General features: G+C 40.8%; 1 protein-coding gene across 1 annotated transcript in view; it reads left to right on the forward strand.

Annotated features, from left to right (window-relative positions):
- Nucleotides 1-1,347: 1,347 nt before the first annotated feature.
- The window catches only part of ARHGAP42 (Rho GTPase activating protein 42), a 306,489-nt gene continuing 292,889 nt past the window's right edge, over nt 1,348-14,947 (forward strand). Inside the window, exon 1 of the mRNA XM_043504183.1 lies at nt 1,348-1,371. The gene's annotated coding sequence lies outside the window, so the exon portion shown is untranslated. The remainder of the gene's footprint in view (nt 1,372-14,947) is intronic.

Raw genomic sequence — 14,947 nt, forward strand, 5'->3', positions numbered from 1 at the left:
TAAAGACAGATGCCCTGCATGTTCGATATGATAAGTAGGAAATTCAGTCCTCTAGCCCACTTATTATTCCCCTAACTGGGTGGTGCATTTTAATGTTTAAAGTGGTTGAAGACCTTAGGTTATATTTGAAATACTTTTTACTTTGCTATTTTTAAACCAGTTAGGGTCTGGAGAGCTGGCCATAGGTTTTGGAGGCTCCTCTGCTGCTGTAGGGACTCTTAAACTGTGCCCTTTTAAAGCTATGTTTGTGTAATAAGGTGAATAGCCTTCAATGCTAATTGATTCTAGGCACCCGTTAGCTGAAGAGTTTCTGTTAAAGCTAATGAGTATGTAGTTTATTTTCTATGGTCCAGATTGTTCCTCTACAAAGACAAACCCATGTAGGGGGGAAGAAACTCCCAGGTTCACATTGTAGAACTTCCATCACACTGTTGTATGGGATGTGGCTTCTCTTCCTTTCCCACCTCAAAGCTGTGGCTCTTGGAGGCTGTCCACTTGAGACCCAAGGCTACTATGCAGGGGCCCTGTGTCTATATGCTGTCGTCTTGCTTCTCTGGCTCTGTTGCATCCCCTGTTGGTAATGCTGCAATGGAGCTATCCGCTGCCCCAAAAAGAAAAGGAGTACTTCTGGCACCTTAGAGACTAACAAATTTATTTGAGTAAAGCTTTCGTGAGCTACAGCTCACTTACGCTCAAATCAATTTGTTAGTCTCTAAGGTGTCACAAGTATTCCTTTTCTTTTTGCGAATACAGACTAACACGGCTGCTACTCCTCTGCCCCAGGAATCCTCTGTGAGAAAGAGGGTGTGCCAAAGTTAACACAAACTGAGTCCCTTAACTTTTCAGGTTTTCTACGGTCTTCCAGGTAGTATGTAGCATTCCTGTCTGGGGACGACTTGCCCCTCCTCAGGTGCTGATCTGCTTTTGCAGGGACAATGCTTCCCCCCCCCTTTCTAACTGCCTTACCCTCTTTCCTCTGTGCCAGTTTTTCATCCCCTTTTTGACTGGAGAGGACAAATTTTGGCTGTTTTAACAGGCTCCAGTCAGGTTGGCTGTATTAAGATTAAGTTGAAGAACTAAGGAATTTTCTTTCAGGGGTGGAGGGTGAGGGGAAGGGGATTCTAATTGATCAAGTGCTTTAAAATGTAATGCTTTGATTCTATAATTGACAGTATGAGATTGAAGCTTAATAGGGAATAAAATGATTGGATACGAAGGTGCTCCAATCTGGTGCCCTGTTTGGTGGGGAGATTTTGGATTCTTCTGGAGTGCCATAGCAAATGGCTTGTGCTTTTTTCACAGAAAAGAGCATGTAATTAAGGAGCAGCCACTGTTTGGTAAAAGAAGAATTACATGGATTAGGGCTGTTTGGTAAGTAAAACTCCCATTTAAGTGAAGCAAATTCTTTGTTTGGTCCTCAGTTGGAGAAGCACACTAATAACGATGAACGTCTAAGTTCTAGGTCTTGTCTATCCTGACGATTTACCCCAATTACTGTTATGGCCATCAGCTGTCAGCCTCTTAGTATAAATCCCTCATGTGGACTAGGTAAACTGTAATTCATACCATTGTGGCTAATTGGCTTCAAGCCGTGATGAGTTGTGCTCTGATAAATTGCTGTTTACAACAGTCTCTCTGTGCTGGGGGTTTGCATTGATGCAGCTACACTGGTGTTTGAAATCCCCAGATAATCAAGTCCTTAGAAGGTAGTCTCTGAATGGCTCAGATAAAACAATTCAGAAAACTTGCACTGCAATTTATCTCCTTCTTTGTATTTGCTTTTCTCCCCTTTCTTCCCCTCCCTTCCCACCCACACTGGGCCAGCAACCTTTCTTTATGCTGATAAAAGCAGGGAGGCATTCTACTGTTTACTGATTTGGCACCCAGTGTCTGGAAACTGTTAGTTTAAAGCTCTGATATTGGAGAATGAAGAATATCTTTCCTCAGACTTCAGAGTAGCAGCCGTGTTAGTCTGTATTCGCAAAAAGAAAAGGAGTACTTGTGGCACCTTAGAGACTAACAAATTTATTAGAGCATAAGCTTTCGTGAGCTACAGCTCACAGCATCCGATGAAGTGAGCTGTAGCTCACGAAAGCTTATGCTCTAATAAATTTGTTAGTCTCTAAGGTGCCACAAGTACTCCTTTTCTTTTTTCCTCAGACTGGCTCATAAATTGCTAGCAAGCCTGCTGGTCACTTGCTGTTCTGGAAATGATTGCTGTAAGCACACAGTTAATGTTAAAAAATTAATTTTAAAAAAATCCCTAGTTGTTTGTCTGCCCCGTTAAAATATTCAAGGGGATCAGGCAGCTTTAGTATTAAAAATATGAAAAGAATATCTGCACCAGTGCTTGAGGAAAAACTTTAGTTAGACTTCAGAGTTCATCAAGTGAAGTCACTAGATAGGTTTTAAGTAGAGAAGGATTTGGAACCTGCCCTCTGGGAAACTTTGAAATAACTAAGACTCCTGCAATGATAAAGCTTAACTGGAGGAAATGTAAAATCCCTTACCTTTGGGGAGGAACAGAAGTCATAGAAATGGAAAACAAAGTGAAACTGTTTTTGTATTTTTGAATCTGCAATGTACACAATGAGTATATCTAAAAACGTGTGTGTGTGTGTGTGTGAACTATTTGTCCAAATACATAAAATATTGTCATGTTTATCCTCTCAAATGTAACCCATACAAAGTTCATTTGCATATTTTAGTTTGTATTAAAATTATGCGTGTTTAGCATAGTGAAAGATGTGGGAAAAGTAGTGCTCCTCTAAGAAAAATTAGAGTATGCTCCATATGTCCTGAAGGAGAACTTGCTGCTTCTAAGAAGCCTGTCTGATAGGACATATTATTCAGATACAATGCCTAATCCTTTAAGGTGCTGACTGTCCTCAACTAATGAGAATTGAGGATGCATGCCAACTCACAGAGTTAAGTCTGAACTACAATAGATTTGTCCCTTGTCTATGAAAGATCCCTCAGTGGTGTGCTGATGGCTGCAATGTTTGTTACTAAGCCCAGAACAGATCTGAAATAAGGGTAAGATCTGCTCCAGAAATGCTGCCCTCCATCTGCTATAGAAAGAGCAAAACAGGACTTCTTGCTATGTCAGTCAGGATTAAACAACAAAATCTGGAAGAAAAATCTTCAGGAGTAATTTATTTTTCGATAAGCTACATGTACTTAATAGTAATAAAATTCAGTAGAATGAGAGCTGCAAATCGCTATCTTGTTTACATCTTATTATCCAAGCTTTCTAAGAGAACCAAAAACGAATGCAGTTATTTCCATAGCTAGCAGGAGTGTCTAAAGAGCAGATTTTTTGGCTCATGAAACTCTGTCTCGGTATTACTGAGTGGATGTGTTTTTATAATATGGGACTAATATCACAAATTCACTATTACTTGGATTATACTGACAATAGGCAACTTGACATAATGCAACATCTCAAATTTCTTTTTCTTTGACGGCCAGCAGCATGTTTTGACGGTGCTCATACTCCACAGTTCTGTCATTAGTTTTTATTCTTTGGAGTGTGTTGATGGACTAGTGTTTTGGGCAATTTTTAAATAAAGAAACTTTAAGGATGATCCTAAATATTATTGTTAATAAAATTTGAGTACTTTAAATTTGCAGTCCTCCTCGGCCAATAGGCTTCAGTGTTGGCACAAATCCAGAAACAGAGACTGTGCCCACTGCAACCCTATATGTGAATGTGCCTTTGTCTGGCTAGCTGGAAGAAAAGGGGCAGGGCCTCTTGAAGGGCTTTTTTGCAGAAGTGAGGAGAAGGCAGAGAATTACAGGAATGGACAGGAAGAGCAAGATGCAGTTGGCCAGGTCAACATTACTGCAGTGCCCTTCTTGCTGACTGTAAGAATGGGAGGGGTATTTGTACCCCATGCAGCTAAGGAGCAGCCCTTTCTACCAGGATCAGGCTGGTATTTACACTATAGGGAAATAAGTTGACTGGGAAGCAGTTACTAAAAAGGCTTGGGGAGTCACGGTAGATAGTCAGCTGAACCTGAACTCTCAGCACAGCACTGTTGCTGTAAGGAGTAAAAGTGATACATGAATATCGTGACCGCAGGGGAGTTATATTTGGGAGAGAATGGATTCAATTTGTATTGGTAAATATCAGCAAGGATCGATTTCACCACAGAAAGTCATGAAAAATATTCTTATTGATGAAGATCAAAATCTATAGCTAGGCAAAGTAAGAAAAATGCTGCTTGAAAACTTATTAGTGTTTGATTTAAGAATATAAAAATATATATTTCAGAATAGCAGCTGTGTTAGTCTGTATTCGCAAAAAGAAAAGGAGTACTTGTGGCACCTTAGAGACTAACAAATTTATTAGAGCATAAGCTTTCGTGAGCTACAGCTCATGAGTTTTGATGGTTATATAAAGCTTTCAACTTTTGAATCTTAACATCTACTGTAATTGCAATTGTCTGATCCCTATAATTTTACACAACAGTGAAAAACTTAAATAGATAAAATAGAAAAAAAATGCTTAAAAATAAACATTGATATTATTTGCGGAAATTACATAAAAAAATAAAAACCAAATTCTGCCATGCCTAGTTTTGTTACTTCTGCATTTGGAATGGTATGTATGTAATACACAATGGAATATTATGTCTAGTTTTGGTGGCTACGATTCAAGAAGAAAGTTGAAAAATTGGAGATGGTTCAGAGATGGAGAACCACAAAAATGATTAAAGGGTTGGAAAATATGCCTTATTGTCATTGACTCAATGAGCTCAATCTTTTATCTTATTAAAGAGGAGGTAAGAGTAGTGAAGTAGTGAAAGGTAGTGAAATATTTGGGCCTACAAATTTACCCTATTTGTCAGTTTAACTGGAAAAGTGAGCGAAAGTTCATAAATTGTATAGGGTTCAATAACCTATAATGACAAATGTTTGTGGGGGAAAAAATGCACAAAAGAGACAGGAACTGAATTTGTCCAAACAAAAGGTCTACAAATACAACTCAAGGACTGTGTTAAGATCAGACCTGGTAAACAAAAATGGTGTGAGATTGGAAATTGGTGAACCAAAATTGGTGGTTTGGAAATTAGGCCTAACTGGCGGACAAAGTGATGAGATGAACTATTCTATGTATTATTCCTTTTTGGGGTCCTTCTTAAAAAAAAAGAGAGGCACACACTTTGGAGGAAAGCAGGATACCATCATGCTGGCTGACTGAAAGGAGGGGATGCAAATGCTGGCTACATGAAAGATGAGAGAAGGGAATGAGCAAGCTTTACCATCATGGCTTCCCCGGGCTCCTGGGACCCTGGATCTTCTTTATCATAATCCTGAGAGATGTTCTGACCAGACTGGGCGAAAAAGAGGGACCAGATGATGACACTGCCAACCTCTGCTAAATCCTGAGCACCACCTGAGATGTGAGACTTCATCTCCTCCCTCCCAGCCCCCATTTTTCCTTTTCCTTCCCTATCTTATTTCTTCTCTTTCCTATCTGTCTCCTTTTTGCTTCTGTCTAATAAGAGTCTGGCTTAGCTGGCCAAGACTGCATATTTTACAACAATGTTGTAAGCCTGTGACTAGAGAGGCAGCTGTACCCAATGTCCTAGTACTGGTACAAATTTGCCAAGTCTTGGCATGGCTAATAAGGCTATGTGCTGTGCCTGTGTTTTTTCCAACAGTGAGGCTGCAATTGAGAGTTTACCCCAGAGACAGAAGCTGCATTTTTTTAATCTTTGCTGTTCTTTTCTTTCCCCTTCTCTGTGTGTGTTGTTTTGCTTTGCTTTGCCTTCTAGGGAAAGGGATTGGACTTCAACAGCTCCAGTCCATCTCAGCTAGCTGATTCTCCATTCCCCAAAAGCTCTGTTGTTACCATCTTTAATACTATCTACGAGACCGTCAAACAAGGTTCTTCCCCTCTTCCCCCCCCCCCCCCCGTTTCTAAAGTTTCTCTACAGCTAAAGTGAACAACGGATGTTGTTAAAATGAAAGCCCTGTTCTAATATTCTACGTTTCAAATGCTTTGATTGTTATTTTTCAGTGTATCTTTAATGAAAGGTTAAAAAGATTTTTAATGATATGTTTGCCATTGTACTAAGCTGGCTGACGTCTCTGTATATCAACTCCCAAACTTTTTGTTTAAAGCTGTTTTTTAATGTTGGACAGTTACAGGGTAATGTTAGCATGTTGGCTCTTTGGACCCATACTTTCCATCTAAATTAATACAACAGGGTAACCTGATCTGTTTCTAAATACCTATACTGGGAACAGGAATTTGATAGTAGAAGTTGCTTCAGTCTTACAGGCAAAAGGCTTAACAAGACAGAGTGTGTGGAAGTTGAAGCTTCACAAATTCAGATTAGAAAAAAAAAACACTTTATTTATTTATTTTTTTTTAACCAGGGAGGTTAATTATCCCTTGAAATAGCTTTCCAACGGTTGTGGTGGATTCTCCATCACTGGAAGCTTCAAAATCAAGGTTAGATGTTTTTCTAGTTCAAATCTAATAGTTGTGGTTGAATGAATTGGAAGGAGGTCTATGGCCTATGTTGTGTAGGAGCTTAGACTAGATGATTATTAATGATCCCATCTGGCCTTAACATCTATGGACCAAATATTGCTTGGACATCTCTTCTAAAAACATGCCACTTCTCAGAATGTGAGCGTGGAATCCTAAAATTTGGGAGGAACTAATACTAGTAGTGACTAAAAGTATGAATCTAAGTAGTTAAATTTCCACCTTTGAAATCCTCCCTGATTCTCTGAAGACTGACTTCTGCTCGCCACATCCATTCTTTGAGACTCGTTTCTGTTACACTCAGTTTTTACAGGTGTAACTCCATTGAAATAACTGAAATACCATTGTGAATCGGGCTCTATGTGTTTTGATGATCTCTTCCAGGTGAAGCGACGGGCACTCGCTGAGAGCCTGACAGCATTGTTAAATTAGCAGCAACCTGGCCTGCTGATAGTAGTATTGCAGTATTCCGAGCCACGGTCAGCCCTGTAATCAGCAAATTGAAGACCTTCACATGGCCGTCACTAAATGGTCAAGTTGAGAGACATGGATTTAGCAAAGCACTTAAGCATGTGTACCTAACTTTAAACATGAGTAGTCTCATTAAAATCCATGGGGCTACTTCTGTGCTTAAAATTAGGCACATGCTTAAATGTTTTGTTCATTTGGGGCCTCAGGTGTGTGGATTTTTTTTTTAAATATTCTCTTGTTTACTTAAAGATTATCACTAGGTAATTTACAGCAAAACAACAAAGTCTCTGATGTCTTCATAAATCAAAAATTATCTTATATATTTTTAAAAGTTGAAAAACTCCATTTTAAATGGAGGTTTTATGGGCATAAAAGTAAGGAGGATTCTGATAACTATTTTTCATTAAGTTACTGGCCTACATTAGAGGCCATAGTTTATATGCAAATATACAGACAGTGCAGTTTGTTGTTTGCAAGTCTCAATATTTTAATCTCTGTATCTGCATTTTGCTCGCATCTTGAGTTCAAAATACAGTTCAAGAACATGGGTGCAGGCACTTTGGTACTATTTCCTGTTTAAATAGCCCTGAACTTCTGTTGTTATGCTGTGGGATTTCCTGACTTGCCTGTTAATTAGAATTTTGAGTTGGTGCTTTATTTCTGAAGTTTGATTATTCATGTATTTTTCTGAAGGTAACTTTATCTGCATCTTTGCTGGGTGATGCAACAAATTTTCATGTTGTTAAAGTAAAGGAGGTAATGTGTATCTAAAACTTAGGATCTTGATTTATCCATAGATTTACAAAGTATAAAACTGCAAACAAAAATAGATAGACATTTCAGATGCTATTTAACAAAACATTTTAACAGGACTGAATTTCACACCCTGCCAGAATGTCTCTAGAAAACCAGATGCCTTCATAAACTAACACCTCTTCTTCCTTCCTGTCCTGTCGGGTAAAAAGCAAACTTATTCTATGCTGATGGCCAATTATTAAAAATGAGAAATGAGAAAGACCCATGGGATCATTTGTTTCATCATCCTGCCAATACAGGATTGTTCCTTAAAATGTATTTTCTCATCTGTTATCTGGTCCAGTCTTAAACACAGTTAGTGTTGTTCAGAACCATTCAGAGATCTTAGGTTTCAGAGTAGCAGCCATGTTAGTCTGTATTCGCAAAAAGAAAAGGAGTACTTGTGGCACCTTAGAGACTAACCAATTTATTAGAGCATAAGCTTTCGTGAGCTACAGCTCACTTCATCGGATGCATTTGGTGGAAAAAACAGAGGAGAGATTTATATACACACGCACAGAGAACATGAAACAATGGGTTTATCATACACACTGTAAGGAGAGTGATCACTTAAGATAAGCCATCACCAACAGCAGGGGGGGGAAAGGAGGAAAACCTTTCATGGTGACAAGCAGGTAGGCTAATTCCAGCAGTTAACAAGAATATCAGAGGAACAGTGGGGGGTGGGGTGAGAGGGAGAAATACCATGGGAAAATAGTTTTACTTTGTGTAATGACTCATCCATTCCCAGTCTCTATTCAAGCCTAAATTAATTGTATCCAGTTTGCAAATTAATTCCAGTTTTTGAAGCTTTTTTGTTGAAGTATAGCCACTCTTAGGTCTGATTCTCTACAAAAGAAAAAGGACACTAAGCTATCTAAACTACTATATGCCACAAGGGGCCACAACAATGGTTCCCGTAACCCACCCAGCAATATTGTTAATCTATCCAACTATACTCTTAGCCCAGCAGAAGAATCTGTCCTATCTCGGGGCCTCTCCTTTTGCCCCTCCACCCCCACGAACATGATACAGTTCTGTGGTGACCTAGAATCCTATTTTCGACGTCTCAGACTCAAGGAATATTTCCAACACACCTCTGACCAACATATTAACCCACAGAGACCTTCCTGCCAACACTACAAAAGAAGGATTCTGGGTGGACTCCTCCTGAAGGTCGAAACAGCAGCCTGGATTTCTACATAGACTGCTTCCGCCGACGTGCACGAGCTGAAATTGTGGAAAAGCAGCATCGCTTACCCCATAACCTCAGCCATGCAGAACACAGTGCCATCCACAGCCTCAGAAACAACTCTGACATCATAATCAAAAAGGCTGACAAAGGAGGTGCTGTCGTCATCATGAATAGGTCGGAGTATGAACAAGAGGCTACTAGGCAGCTCTCCAACACCACTTTATACAAGCCATTACCCTCTGATCCCACTGAGAGTTACCAAAAGAAACTACAGCATTTGCTCAAGAAACTCCCTGAAAAAGCACAAGAAGAAATCCGCACAGACACACCCCTGGAGCCCCGACCTGGGGTATTCTATCTGCTACCCAAGATCCATAAACCTGGAAATCCTGGACGCCCCATCATCTCAGGCATTGGCACCCTGACTGCAGGATTGTCTGGCTATGTAGACTCCCTCCTCAGGCCCTTCGTTACCAGCACTCCCAGCTATCTTCGAGACACCACCGATTTCCTGAGGAAACTACAGTCCATTGGTGATCTTCCTAAAAACACCATCCTAGCCACTATGGATGTAGAAGCCCTCTACACCAACATTCCACACAAAGATGGACTACAAGCCGTCAGGAACAGTATCCCCGATACTGTCACGGCTAACCTGGTGGCAGAACTTTGTGACTTTGTCCTGACCCATAACTATTTCACATTTGGTGACAATGTATACCTTCAAATCAGTGGCACTGCGATGGGTACCCGCATGGCCCCACAGTATGCCAACATTTTTATGGCTGACTTAGAACAACGCTTCCTCAGCTCTCGTCCCCTAATGCCCCTACTCTACTTGCGCTACATTGATGACATCTTCATCATCTGGACCCATGGAAAAGAAGCTCTTGAGGAATTCCACCATGATTTCAACAATTTCCATCCCACCATCAACCTCAGCCTGGACCAGTCCACCCAAGAGATCCACTTCCTGGACACTACGGTGCTAATAAGCGATGGTCACATAAACACCACCCTATATCGGAAACCTACTGACCGCTATTCCTACCTACATGCCTCTAGCTTTCATCCAGATCATACCACTCGATCCATTGTCTACAGCCAAGCGCTACGATATAACCGCATTTGCTCCAACCCCTCAGACAGAGACAAACACCTACTAAAACCTCTCCAACGCATCATCAAGGATCTACAACCTATCCTGAAGGACGAGCCATCGCTCTCTCAGATCTTGGGAGACAGACCAGTCCTTGCTTACAGACAGCCCCCCAATCTGAAGCAAATACTCACCAGCAACCACACACCACACAACAGAACCACTAACCCAGGAACCTATCCTTGCAACAAAGCCCGTTGCCAACTCTGTCCACATATCTATTCAGGGGATACCATCATAGGGCCTAATTACATCAGCCACACTATCAGAGGCTCGTTCACCTGCGCATCTACCAATGTGATATATGCCATCATGTGCCAGCAATGCCTCTCTGCCATGTACATTGGCCAAACTGGACAGTCTCTACGTAAAAGAATGAATGGACACAAATCAGACGTCAAGAATTATAACATTCAAAAACCAGTTGGAGAACACTTCAATCTCTCTGGTCACTCGATCACAGACCTAAGAGTGGCTATACTTCAACAAAAAAGCTTCAAAAACAGACTCCAACGAGAGACTGCTGAATTGGAATTAATTTGCAAACTGGATACAATTAACTTAGGGTTGAATAGAGACTGGGAATGGATGAGTCATTACACAAAGTAAAACTATTTCCCCATGGTATTTCTCCCTCCCACCCCACCCCCCACTGTTCCTCTGATATTCTTGTTAACTGCTGGAATTAGCCTACCTGCTTGTCACCATGAAAGGTTTTCCTCCTTTCCCCCCCCCCGCTGTTGGTGATGGCTTATCTTAAGTGATCACTCTCCTTACAGTGTGTATGATAAACCCATTGTTTCATGTTCTCTGTGCGTGTATATATAAATCTCTCCTCTGTTTTTTCCACCAAATGCATCCGATGAAGTGAGCTGTAGCTGACGAAAGCTTATGCTCTAATAAATTTGTTAGTCTCTAAGGTGCCACAAGTACTCCTTTTCTTTCAGAGATCTTAGTTCACTTTTCAGTTCTGATCTTCCAGGCTTACTCCACCTGTTTCAGTTTCTCCTGGTGTCCCATCAGTGACAGTACCTCCAGAGAACATGGACCCTCTGACTCCAGTTCCACTGATCATGATACCTCTTCCTTATCTTACAAACATTTTAATATAAACATTTTAACACAAATAATTGATGCCAAGACCCCCAACCTGATACCTTTGGCCAAAGGTGGCTAGTATATAGCAGAGTTGGAGTCTTGTCTTTACCACAGACTCAGTTGGTTACATAGTCTTTGGGATAGTTTGGTCTCCTCAAGAGGTGATCATGCTGGGAATGACCTATCTCTGTCTCCCTGTCACCGAGTCTAGAATACTGTCTCTGTGTAGTCTTCTCCATCCTGTGGAGTTGACCTGTGGATGATTCTCTGTGTCTGCAATCTGTGATGGTCTCAGGCTCTCTCTGCTGGATCATAAGTGTCTTGTTCCCTTGGACTACCTGTCCCTCTTGCATAATCACCTCGTATGGCTTGGATGCCACTGTACCCCTCACAAATCCTTTATTCCCCTTCTTTTGGTGTCTCTCAACTGGCTGAATCCCCACAGGAGCGTCTGTCTCTAGGGCCATGATCCTTGGCTGACCTGTCGTATTCTGGTGCCTGCAGTCTTGACCCAAACTGCACATCCTGGGCTCATCTCTGATTGTTCATCCCAAAAGGATTAATAACCACAGAGCTGCCTAATGACGGTCTCTAAGGGGAGGTTTTCTTGGATCTCACAGTACCTTATCTCACTGTATAACACTGGTCTCTTTTATAATTAATTGATTAACTTCCATGTTTGTTGTTCGTCAGACAAATGCTTATCCCTATAAAAGATTGTGAAAATAAAAATAAAAAAATCTCTGATTGTTGACTGAGTGGCATTCCTCCACCCAACCAGGGACACAGACTGAGTAGCCAACAAGCAGCACATCTCCGCTTTGTGTGCACCATTAGTGGGGGTGGGATAAAGGTGTTGAGCACCTCCAGAGGTGGAGGAAGGAATTGTACTATTATTTCCCTATTGCTGTTGAATTCCCTTAGATTCCCATCCCCTTCCAGCCCATTGGTCTGTATCCATTCCCTTGCTTAAAATTTTTTTATGTAAATTATTACAAACTTCTCCATGTGTAATTGGGTTTTGTGTCAGGAGTTTCTGGACCATGTAAGCAAAGGGACAAATTGCCCTATCCAGAGAGGACTAGGGTAGGAAGCCTGCACCTATGACACCTACCTGTACCCGTGTCCAGTACAGGGACGAGAGGTTGGCACAATACCTTGGAACTAACAAGATTTGTGCCAATTCCAGTTTTTAATGAGGGGTGATCATGTTCTCAACCATTTTGTCTGTGAAGTAAAGAGCAAGTGTGCTTTAGTGATAGGTGTTCTATAAAAGAGTGACAGTAACTGTGGAAGTAGAGAAAGGAAGAGAAGATGAGTTGGAGGGGGTGGAAAGGAAGAGTGTGGACTAGTTTCCCTTCTGTTCTGAAAATGATGATTAGTGTCTTGCTCATGTGTACATCACCTTTGGTATACGAGTAATATAATATGAGTAAGCTTTCCCATTATGCCATGTTTGAGTGACTGCTATTGCAACATTGGGAAGACACTAACCTGCCATAACTATTAGAAAGGAAATTAGAATTATTAGGAAAATACCTCTCTATGAGTAGCATGGGCTTCCTTTTTTTATTCGAGTTATCTTTAAAAAAACAACAACGCAACAACTGAGAGCAGCACAGCATTCAGCTGAAACTCACAATGTAATAGAACAAATCTAAACCCCAAGCTTACTGTGTGTGCTGTCTTAAGCCAGGTCTACAGTACCACAGTAAATTGATCTAAGCTACGCTACTTGAGTCACGTGAATAACGTAACTGAAGTCGACGTAGCTAGATCCACTTACTGTGGTGTCTACACCATGCTGTGTTGATGGGAGATGCTCTCCCTCCAACTTGCTTTACTCTTCTTGGGGAGATGGAGTACAGAAATTGACAGGAGAGCGCTTTCCCATCGATTTAGCACTTCTTCACCTGACCCACTAAATGTTTGATTCTTATTGATTGCAGCAGCGCCAATTTAGCTCCATAGTGAAGATGTGCCCTCAGTCAAATACCTAAATCAAAAACACTGCCTTTCCTTTGCTTTCCTTCCCTTCTCTTCCCCTGCCACTATAGCACTCTCCTTCATCTGCTGTTGTAGGGCCCGAGGAAGGACTTGCTGCTTTTATGAATCCTGTCTGGTAGAATTAATTGTTTAGCTCATAGTTCATGACACTCTTTTTGTTGAGTACCTTCTAGTGAATCACACTAATTCACTCTTCCCAGGGAAAAACAAATACAACTGGTTCCAAAGATGAATATCCTTTATTTTATTTGCACTGCCATTAGCTATGCAGTACTTCAAATTTCATGTTCTGCTGTTGATTCAGCAGTTGTACTCTTGCATGTACTGAGCTTTCTTGATGGCATTCTCCTCTCTTTGGGTGCTGTAATCTTATATTTACATAAGTAAAATGCAGTAAAGTTTACATAAGTAAAAAAAAAGTTCATAAAGTCTTTATTCCCACCAGCTTTCTAACAACTCCAAAACTTTTAAAAAAGGTTTGGAGTACAAGTTACCTTTTAGTCAACTGTCACACTTTCTGTCATCATTGCCACTTGAGAGCATCCTCATGGTTCTAGTGGTTCCTTGCAAAATACAGCTTTCAATATACCGTGCTATGACACAATAAAAGCTTGCTTTTATGTCTGCTCTTGTTTCTCTTGTCCTACAAACAATGCATTGATGGAACATCTGCCTTATTGTCACAATATTGTTTATTGTACAGAAGGAATTTATTGGTAGTATGACAAACATCTCTTGTCCCTTCATAAATAAAATAACTCTCTCTTTTGCAGAGCACAGTTACTTTTCATGCACATGGAATGAAATATGTTTTCATATATACTATTAACATCAGTTTCAGGAGTTATTGTGTAAATAACCACATACCACATCCCTGTGACTAGTTGCTTTGTCTCTCCCAACAGGCCATATTCCCGATATCCAGTCTTCTTCCTGCATGGGTGTGGAGGGCCTATTCTGTGGCAGAAGTACTGTGCACAGCAAATGTAGGCATAGGATTTTGGAAGCCTGAGCTGCAATCCCTGAAGAGAGAGGGAGTTGTGGAGTGTACAGTTATTTTTTGTTTTGTTTTAACTAGAGCCACTCCTATGCAGCCACTCCTTAGAGCAACTCTTCAACTTCCTGGCAAATAGGACTCTTCTCTGTGTGGTCCTAGAGTACCAGTTGGACAGCTGTTCTTCTTACTAGTTCAATCTGCATGGGCTGTGCAATTATGAGAGGGCTGCAGTTATTTGACACTGTATCAAAGCTTCAATTTAGCTGCTTTATTTAAAAACTTATCTTGTATATTTCATAGGTGACATTGTATAAACAATTCCAAACTACTGCAGACCAAGAGAAGGACTTTACGATTAAAGCGCCGGACTGGGAATCAGGAAATCTGGGTTCGGATGCTTCTTATGTCACAGGCTTCCTGTGTGAGCTTGGGGAGGGCATTTAGGGCTAGATCTTCAGCTGCAGTGAATGAATTTACACCTGCCTGGCATCTAGTTCCTAATCTCGCTCTGCCTCAGTTCTTCATCAATAAAATGGTGATATTTCCTCTTTTTCTAGTCTATGTAGATTATAAATTTATCAGGCAGGGATGGTCTCTTACTCTCTGTTCATTCACTGTCTAATACAATGGAGCCCTGATACTAGTTGGGGCCTCTGGGCATTACAAATAGCCAGTCCTCTAAATATAAATTCAGTGTTTGTGTGTTTATATATGACTTTA

The sequence above is a fragment of the Dermochelys coriacea genome, chromosome 1 (genome assembly GCF_009764565.3).
Source record: "Dermochelys coriacea isolate rDerCor1 chromosome 1, rDerCor1.pri.v4, whole genome shotgun sequence".
Lineage (NCBI taxonomy): Eukaryota > Metazoa > Chordata > Testudines > Dermochelyidae > Dermochelys > Dermochelys coriacea.